The sequence below is a fragment of the Macaca mulatta genome, chromosome 11 (assembly GCF_049350105.2).
Source record: "Macaca mulatta isolate MMU2019108-1 chromosome 11, T2T-MMU8v2.0, whole genome shotgun sequence".
Taxonomy (NCBI): Eukaryota; Metazoa; Chordata; class Mammalia; order Primates; family Cercopithecidae; genus Macaca; species Macaca mulatta.
The window spans coordinates 137594986-137605201 of record NC_133416.1 but is presented as its reverse complement, the minus strand read 5'-3'; positions in this window follow the sequence as shown (position 1 = coordinate 137605201).

Genomic DNA, 10216 nt, shown 5'->3' with positions numbered 1-10216 from the left:
TTCCCTGTAAACTGGGAGTTGGACTGATAGACTCAATCAGATTTGGTGGGGCAGTTTCGTAGGTGCTGTGGTGTTTACCCACCAGGAAGCATATGGTGATCCATTGTCTCCCTTTTTATGATGTTAGCGGTCGTGGGTCCTCAGTGTTTAGAACCATGATCTTCCTAGTAGTGAAATGACACTGTGATTCTACTATATGTTCCTTACTAGCTGGAATAATTTCATAAAAAGGCCATTTCTTTAATCTTTTGATTTTGTAGTGATACAGTTCATATTGGACAGTTCACATACTGCAGTTATTTCTCTTATCAATTTTTGAAATAATGAGTGAGTCTAACATTCAAAGGCCAGCAATTCCATTTTTTAGCAGCAGCGTGATGAGCTTGTGGGTTTAACGTGTTCCATGTCTTTTCACTGTTGCTGTTGTTTGTGGCAGTCTCTGTTCTTACATTGATACGAAGGGATACCTGAGACTGTAATTTATTTAAAAAAAAAAAAAAAAGAGAGAGAGAGAGAGAGAGAGAGAGAAGTGTATTTGGCTCATGGTTCTGTGGACTATACAGGAAGCATGGTGCTGGCATCTGCTTCTGGTGAGGGCCACAGGGACCTTCAATCACGGTGGAAGGTGAAGGAAGAGTAGGTGTGTCACAGGGTGAGACAGAAAGAGCAAGGGGAGGGGAGGTACCAGGATCTTTTATATTTTTGTTTGAGACAGAGCCTCACTCTGTTGCCCAGGCTAGAGTACAGTGGCATGATTATGGCTCAGTGCAGCCTTCAACTCCTGGGCTCAGGTGATTCTCCCACCTTGGCCACTCAAATAGCTGGGACTATAGGCATGTGCCACCATGCCCAGCTAATTATATTTTTTGTAGAGATGGGGGTCTCACTATATTGGCCAGGTTGGACATGAACTCCTGAGCTCCAGTGATCCTTCTGCCTTGGCCTCTCACAGGGTTAGGATTACAGGCATGAGCCACCGTGCCTAGCCACCAGGTTCTTTTAAACACATGGATCTTTTGTGAACTAATGGAGCGAGAACTTGCTCATCACCAAGGGGATGGCACCAAGACATTCATGAGGTATCTTTCCCCATGAACGAAACATCTCCTTCCACACCTCACCTCCAACACTGGGAATTACACTTCAAGAGAAGATTTGGAGGACACAAACATCTAAACTGTAGCATTTTTCTTAATTTGATTTTCTCACCTTCGGGCAATGGGAGCCTCTTTCCATTGGCTCTAGAGAGTCTCTTCTTCACTCTGGAAGTCTTTGATAACATCACGATTGTATGGCATGACAGGAGGCTCCAGGCTTATCCTATATCTATTACATATCATAGATAGATAGATAGATAGATAGACAGACAGATAGATAGATAGATAGAGATAGATAGATAGATAGATAGATAGATAGATAGATAGATAGATAGATAAATAGATCTCCTATATATCTTCACTCAGACCTAGGATCAGCCATTTCTCAGTAAAGTCTCATTTTGTTTATTTGTCTTTGCTCATTTTAGTTGGGGAACGGATTTCAAGATCACAGTATGGAGGCTGGCATTGCCCATGTCTGTTTGTCTCTTGTGAATTCTACACCTTTTCAGGGGACAGAGCTAAACAATATACGTTTCCATATCTAAAGCTATAACAAAAAATGTCTCCCAGGTTCTTACTCTTCCTTCCAGTTTCACTTGGGCCCTACAAGGTTTTCAACTTCATATTTTCTGTTTTATTCTGGTTTGGGTGGTCTTCCGTGCTAGCAATCCTGGTTCTCAAGACCACAGAGCTTGATAGAATCCTAGATAAAGTAGCTTCATATAATTACTCATTTGCTGCCTTCCACCACCACATGCATAGCTGTCACTGAATAACAATACCAATACTACTTCCACTGAAAATAGTAAGAAACCAAACCAAAACAAACCATATGCAGATGTTGCCCCACCAGCTTTCCTTTTGCAGGTAGTCTTCCTCTATTCCCCTGGTAAGGGCACACAGTGATTCCACACCAAACTTTCCTTACTATGGCACCGAATTAGCCTTATCTACAAATAACCACATGTTTAGAGCACACCACCAGTTCTTATGTCCACAGCTCTCTGGTCATTTTGGTTGTCTAAGCTCATTCTATGATAGATTCTCAGGAAGGACTCTTGAGAGCAATACTGCCTGAATTCTCACAGGTGATAACAGTGAGATAATAAAATAGTTGTTTATTATCAATAAACGTCAATAAAAGTTGATGGCAACCTTTATTCTCAAAAGTCAGTTGCGCTGGTTATAAAATCTCTGGGCAACATTTTCTTTTTATGAATTAGAAATGCTGGCATTGAAAATTTTATGACAACTTAATTTTCTTTTTTAAGTGACATCATAATTTTGATTTTATTCTTAAAATATTTTATCCTTCTTTAAAAAATCAGTATTTTTATTGACTATTTTTCATTGTTAGTTCTTTGGGATCAAATTATTTAGGTCTGTGATGTACCCTGTTAATACAGAAATCCAGTTTATTTTTTTTTTATCTCAGAAAAGTTTTTATTGAATGTTAGTTTTTATGCTTTTCCCTTGCTTGGATTTTCTTCTTTAGAGACTTAGATTTTAGGTTTATTGGATCTGCGTTGCTTTATCTTCTAAATTTGTCACTTCTCTAAAATCTTTTTCACACTTATTCATTTCTTTTTAGCTTCAAAAATGTCCTCCTTTTCAACTTCTGTATCTATTAGGAGATTCTGTTGTGTTTATTCACCCTTGTTTTTCCTTTAGTTTACTTTTCATTACTGAAATAAAAGTGTCTTATTTATAATTCTTTCCTGCATTATATCATCTCATTTCTGACTTTTACTAATTCTGAGTTATATTTTTTCATCTTGCATCTTTTTTTTAAAAAAAAAAAAAGAACAACATTTTCTTCAGATGGAGGCATATGTCTTTCTGGTGTGACCTCCCTCTCTGTAGGTGTGCTTTTCTGCCTCTAGCTTATTCTATGTGAACTGTGTATGGGATTATATCTCAGTTACTTCTGTCATTCTCCTCACATGCAGTTAGCTTTTTTAGGATTGGATAAGGAGGCATGTTTCCAAGCTCATCTTCTGAGGTCCACATTACAGACCTCTGATATAGGTAGGCTTCGTGTCCCCACCAAAATCTCATCTTGAATTATAATCCCCATCATTCCTGTGTCAAGGGAGAGACCAGGTGAAGGTGATCGAATCATGGGGGCAGATTCCTTCATGCTGTTCTCATGATAGTGAGTGAGTTCTCACGAGATCTAATGGTTTTATTAGGGGCTCTTTCCCCTTTGCTCAACACTTATCCTTCTTGTCACCTTGTGAAGAAAGTACCTTGCTTCCCCTTCACCTTACACCATGATTCTAAGTTTCCTGAGGTCTCCCCAGGAATGCGGAACTGTAAGCCAATTAAACCTCTTTCCTTTATAAATTACCCAGTCTAGGGCAGTTCTTTATGGCAATGTGAAAACATACTAATACAACCTCCCTCTTCTATTTTTTCATGTTGTGCTTAAAAACATGGCAGCCTACTTCTGAGATTTTTTATCTCTTGTTTTACAATATGCTTTTATCTATCTTTGTGTCCTATCCCCAGTTTAGATTCCCAGTGCAAAGCTTTGTCCTGGCAGGAAGTTCTGACTGGTGAGTTTGAGAGTCCATGGGGCCCAGTATCCTTGTCCCTTCTGAACTTGCTTGGGCCCCTTGACTCTCCAACTCTTGGAGCAAAGCCCCTCCCAGCTTCAGCTCCTGTTCTCACCTCGACAGTGCTCCAGGCTCACCAGTAAACACCTGCTGGTTCTGCTGAGACGCTCGGGCCTGGCAGGTGCCACTGCTCTCTGCTTGCTCCTGACAGGGGATGTTTCCACACAGGTATGCTGACTTCAGGTGGTTTGCTCCCTCCTCACATGTGTATTTCCCATTTGTGTTTTGAGGTTCCTGGGAGACGCCTTGTCATCAGTTTTGTTGTATGTTTTTTCATGAGTTTTCAGTTTTATTTTTGTCTCTATTTTTATGGGACAATTATGAGAGTGAATAACCATGCCATTCCCAGGTGGGGATGGGATAGACTGAGAAGACAGATGAGACAGGACAATACCTGGGAGCTCTAAGGTTTAGAGTTGAGAGGGGATGAAGATAATAAAAGAGGAAGTTGCAGTGTGAGAACAGCAGCGTGGCAGGTGCCAGGAGGGTTTGCCAGAGGGTATGGGGATTGTGGGAAATGCTCTGAGAACTTACGAGACCGAGACGTCCCTTGGATTTGGAAATAGGAGGTCCTTGATTATATTAAGCAATTTTAGTGGGGACTGAAGCCAGGTAGAACAGAAAGCAGAGAGGAGGAAATGGTGAAGACGGGAATACAGGACACAATGGGTGACCCAGTAGTCCCATAGATAAACATAGAAAGTGACCCTTCTGGTCTTCAAGCTTGAACCTTACATTCACTTTATCTGAGTTCCTTCCTCAAGAAAGACCTTCAGGCCCTCAAAAAAACATATCAAAGAACTGAAACTCACCAGATCATCGTATCCAGAAAATGAGATGCAGGACCCCTCATTCATCATGATTGCTTCCTTGCCCCTCCCGGGTTCCTGTTTTCTTACACATTGATTCATTTTTTCACTGCTGCATAAACCCATAGTATTAGTTGATCAGGAAGATGGACTTGAGACTCATCTACCATCTTGGCTGCAGCACCCGATTAAAGCCTTCTTCCCTGGCAATACTCATCATCTCAGTGATTGGCTTTCTGTGCAGTGAGCAGCAGGACCTGGACGCAGCCCCTGGTGTTTTGGTACACTGGCTTTCATGGGGCCAGCATGGAAGGGAGGCAAGTGCCCTCCTCCCTGTAGTCCTTTTCTTCCAGGCATGTTCCACACTGTCATCCAGGTGCCTGGGGCCTTCCATGCACATACAAGGCACCAGAAGGACCAAGGCAAACCCAGAGGGAGATTCGGGGTCAAGCGAGGCTTTGTAAAAGATCAGAGATCAATTCTGTCCTTCAATGTCTTGCCCAGGCTTGTTTAGATCCAGGATCAGCACCAAGACGGGGACTGGCCAGCAGCAAGCAGTGGGATTGACATTGCCCAGTCAGGTTTTGCTACACTGGGAGAATGCAGGGAGCCAACCTGCTTCTCTCTTTTGGGGAGTCAGAGTGTGAAACACACAGAGCCAGTCTTCACAGGTTTGCAGACCAGGAAAAACAAGCCAATGCAAGGCATAGGGATGACCATTCAGACACATGTCTGGCTGCTGTGGTATTCTTAGCCCTGACTGTCCTCAAACTCTATTCCATTTATTTCTGTTCCAAGCAAACCAAAGTAAGCATTATAACAATAGTCAGGAAAGAAGATGGATGTAATTGCCAAAGTCACGTTTTGTGCAGTTTTACTCCTGGGATATATTTATAAGGACCCTTCTCCAAAAGATGAAACAATTTTATTCAGGTGACAAGGTTCACCTTTTAAAGCCCTCCACTGCCTATGTGGACATTTGAAAATGGAAATTAAGCACCTTCCCATGTGCTGTCTGATTAACGGAGAATGACTGATCATGTCCACATGAAACGGTGAGTGCAAACAGGGAACGTTTCACAAACAGCCACTTCTCACAACCGGAGAGTCGTTTTAATGTTATTTTTGTAGAAATGCACATTGTGCCAAGAGAACAAGACCAAGTATTCTCTTCAGAGGCTGCCCTATGGTTTTTCCTTTTAGGTGGCAAGTGGGTCCTTCAAGTCATGGGGCTCCCATGTCACCGCAAGTGGGTCCTTCAAGTCGTGGGGTCCTGTGTTGCGAGGTGTGCTCCCAGGTCACCCTCCTGTTGTACTGACATTTTCCCAAATGCTTTGATGATGTGTTTGAGCTTCAAGCAATGCTGGGAGTGGGGTCGAGCCCACAAGCTGGCTGATCTCCTGCCCTCTGCTTCCACACCGTCTGCTTTCTCTGTGCCTGGACCTTGGCCGGCTCTCAGAGCTCCTATCTTCTGTGCCCCTCCCTGCCGGGCCAACATGTAACATCCTCATATCGTACTTGGCCAAGGACAGCACTGTGATGTGGAATTCAGAAACGAAATCCAGGTACCGCGAGGTCAACAGACTTCTTGCCTGGCACAGCCGATGTTTCAAAATAGCTGTTGTTTGAAGGCTCCAAGAGCTATGAAATAATCATCAGTGTAATTCCACTTTCAAAAAAAAAAAAAAAAAAAAACTGCTTCATTAGCACTGGGACTGTGTTACCTTTGTTTGACAATGGTGAGGTGAGTTGTCAAACTGAGACTCGTCCTTTAATTTAATCCATTTCAAGGAGCAAAGAATAGGCTCGTAGTTGGGATGATTGTACTTCTGACGTTCCTGTTTCTAAACCTCAGGATTTAGATCTTAATCTTGAAAGCCCTGCAGACTTTAGCCAGGGCGTCTGCCCTCCGTTAAAATACAATGCGGAGTTTCTAAAATAATTGTGTAGCTATGACCATTTTTTTCCCATAAAGCATTTTCCACGTGAAGAACATCCTTTGAAGTGAGAAGCCGTGAAGATGGCTGGGGCAAAGGTGAAGCGTGTGTGACAGAAGTTTACATTCCAGGCAGAGGGTGGGTTGCAAGGCTCAGTAAAGAGTCTATTGATATTCAGCGCTTTGACCCGCTCACAATAACTGTTGGCCCTGGGGTCACCGCAGAGACACATCCCTGCATTATGTGGCAATGGAGGCAGACAGACCTGATGGGGTTTCATTTGCTCTGCTGAGGGACCAGTAGGACGTGGGCCATGTGGTCACCAGTTGCTTTTGGGGTGGGAACAGGGTGCGAGGCCCGAGGTTCAGGGAGCTCTGGGTGAAGGAATTCCTGCCCATTCCGCATCCCAAAGAGCAAACAATCCTAAAATAATTCGCCCAGAGATTTACAGCAGGATGGGTATTTTTCGAAATCTCATCCAGAAGAGAAAGGAGAAAATTAATAGCGTATCCTGAAGCTGGAATTTTAAAGGGCACAGACAGAGTAAGGGAACACCCTGCTGTTGCTATTTCTTTCTTTGTGTTTAAAAAAAAAAATTGCCTCTCCTGACTTTGAAAGTAGCTACTGCTTTTTTTAAAGGAAAAAAAAAAAAAATCAAAGCTCTACCAACCATTTCTTTTTGACAATGGAGAGTGCGTTTTCCCCTGGTACTCAACTCATTTTGAATACAGTTCTACCGGTCTTGTAGAATACACACCATGCATGGACTATTTTTATTATGGAAAAGCTAAGCAGACTCACAGCAGGGGGAGTGGGTGGGTGTGTGCTGGGGGAGGGGAGGGGGAAGAACACCACACACTTGTTTATTCCAGGAATGAAGGCGTCCTCCCTCGGAGGCCCTAAGCCTGCAATCCCATGAGCTTTGTAGTCCTCACGACCTCAGTGGGAGCCCCTCTTCTGAAACAGCACCCAAGACTGCCTATGCAGGGTGGCCCTTACTGTTTAAGTCCCTCCCACAGGCAAAAAGCAAATCCCAGGAAGGACCATGAAGGCTCACGCAGCTCCTCCCACTAAGCAGACAAAGGCCAAAACCTGCTGTTGTCGGAGTGCCCATTCCTTTCCCCCTGCCTGTCTGGTCCATGACTGTAGCCACCACTCAGGTCTTGTCTCATGGTGTTATCGGAGTACCCATTCATCCCACTGCCTGTCTGGTCCATTACTGTAGCCACCACTCAATTCTTGTCTCAATCACGTTCAAAGGGTGACTGTTTAAAGAAAAAGAGGTCCTTCTGTCTACTCCTGATCAACTACCCTCTACCTGTGTGTCTCTATACAAAGACTGCATTTTTGTTATTCTTTATGTATTATTGAATATGTATTTATATTTTTTATTATAGCAAATCAGATCACTGTGTGATGGAGGGCGTGCTGAACTTTGAAGGAAGAAGGTGGGCGCGGTGGCCATTGTGTAAGGTGGACACTCACAGATGCGGGGGTGCCATCCAGACAAAAGCTTCTCATCGAGGACTTGGTCCCTTCTGAAAGGGGTACCCCCTTCTCCCTTTCTGTGTGGAGCGTAGACCACCCGCAACCCAGCTGGCCCTTGCGCGTTATCCTGGTGGTCAGCTGTTTGGCTTTCTCTCAAGGGCAGAGACTAGATAGACACTTACGCTTGTACTTGTGAGATTACAGGTATCTTCCCAAGGCATGTATGACGCCAGCTCAAGCTGCCTCCAGACATTCGTAGGCACTGACTTGGGCGCTTGCCCAGCCCCATTTCCCCACTCTTTCCCTGGCTCTTGTCTCAGCGCTCTTGCCATCTTGTCCAGCCCACTAATCACATATATTTGATCCCCAAAAGAGTAGGAATCCTGCGGGCGGATGGGACGCACCTCCATGAACAATATGTAGTCATGATCTAAGTGAACCAAGTGAAAGGAGGAAAGACTATCCCAGCCTCGAGGAAGACCAGAGGATGTTTCACAGCCCCAAGGCCTTCAGTTCAGCCAGGCTCCGACAGGGTCAGCTCACAGAGGAGTCTGTTGAATGGGTCAGCATGACGATGGAGATGGGGAGAGCCTCCTGTCCTCCTCAACATGCACACATGCACACATACATACACAGGCACACACTGCACTCTAATACACATGCTCGTACACACACAACTCTCTCATACACATGTACATAGATGCATTCACATACACACTCACATGCACTCACAAACTCATGCACACACATGCACACACAAACTCATGCACACACTCAAAAACTCATGCACACACATGCAGACACTCAAAACTCACACGCGCACACACTCACAAACTCATGCACACACTCATAAACTCATGCACACACGCACACACAAACTCATGCACACACTGACAAACTCACACACACGTTCACAAACCCATACACACATGCACACGCTCAAACTCATGCACACAATCGCACACACAAAGTTATGCACACACATAAACTCATGCACACACACATGCACACTCACAAACTCATACACATGCACACACTCACAAACTCATGCACACACTCACACATTCACAAACTCATGCGCACACTCACAAACTCATGCACACACACAAACTCATGCACACACTTACAAGCACACACAAACTCATACAAATGCAAACACATGCACACACGTGCATACTCACCCACCTACACAAACATGTACATGCCACTCTCCCATACACACATGTGTGCACACATGCTCTCCTCCTCTTAACCACCTTCCCTCCCGAATACGTTTCACGTCTCTAATTTTAGGGCTCTGCCCCCATCACAAGCTCTTCTGGAGAGGGAAACCGCTCAGGGAGAAGGCTAAAGTCACAGTGGCATTTGACAGGCACGTTATTTGCTTTGGCCATGACTTGATTTGAGGTCTCTATCACTGACCCTCCAGTTGGGTTTCTTTCTGCCTGGAGGCTGGACCGCCCGATATCGGGAGGGAGCTCCTGGCTGTCCTCTCCTATGAGTTTACGCCGATTTTTAAATAGAAAAATGGAATCAGAGCCGACTTTTCTGAAGAGCAGCCTAATAAATTATTAAATAAAAGAGAGTCCTTCAACTCACCACCCCCATTTCCTTATCATCTGATTTTTTTTTTTCAAATTTCAAAAAAGAAGATTAAGGTTTTGTTTCTCTTCTTCCTCATGCTAGGGCTTTTTAAAACACCATTTAGAGTTAGGATGGCCACTGCCTCCGAGGGGCAGCCCTTGAGTGGAGGGTGGCCGCCACCGTCTTGGCTGCCTTTGTGTCCCTGGCCTCTCCCCAGAATTTCTCCTGCGTGTTCTTTTTAATTTTCCTCGTTGAAAGGAACGAGTGATCCTTGTGCTCAGATGGCGTTACTGACACCCCCAGCTGAGAATGAGTAATTATTCCCACTCCGCTGTGGCTTTGATAAGGTTCTGAGGGCTGCCTTTGGCGCAGTTGCTCAGCCTTTGTTCCGCTGAAGTTATTTTCCTCCTTAGGAAATGAAAAAAGATGGAAGATGACAACGCCATCAAGGGAACGGGGAAACACCAACAAGTTATTAACCTCTAAAAAAGCCATTAATCCCCCTGCCAAAGGAGGGAGACGCCAGGATGACGCGGGGCGCATGGCAAGCTTTGCGGCAGGTTTTCAGGAGCAAGGGAGAAAAAAGCGTCAAACACGCGGAAGTTACTTGCCTAACTCAACTTGCAGGGAGCGTGGTTACCGAGGTGGTAGAGAGCAGTGGCGCCACCCCACCTGATTTT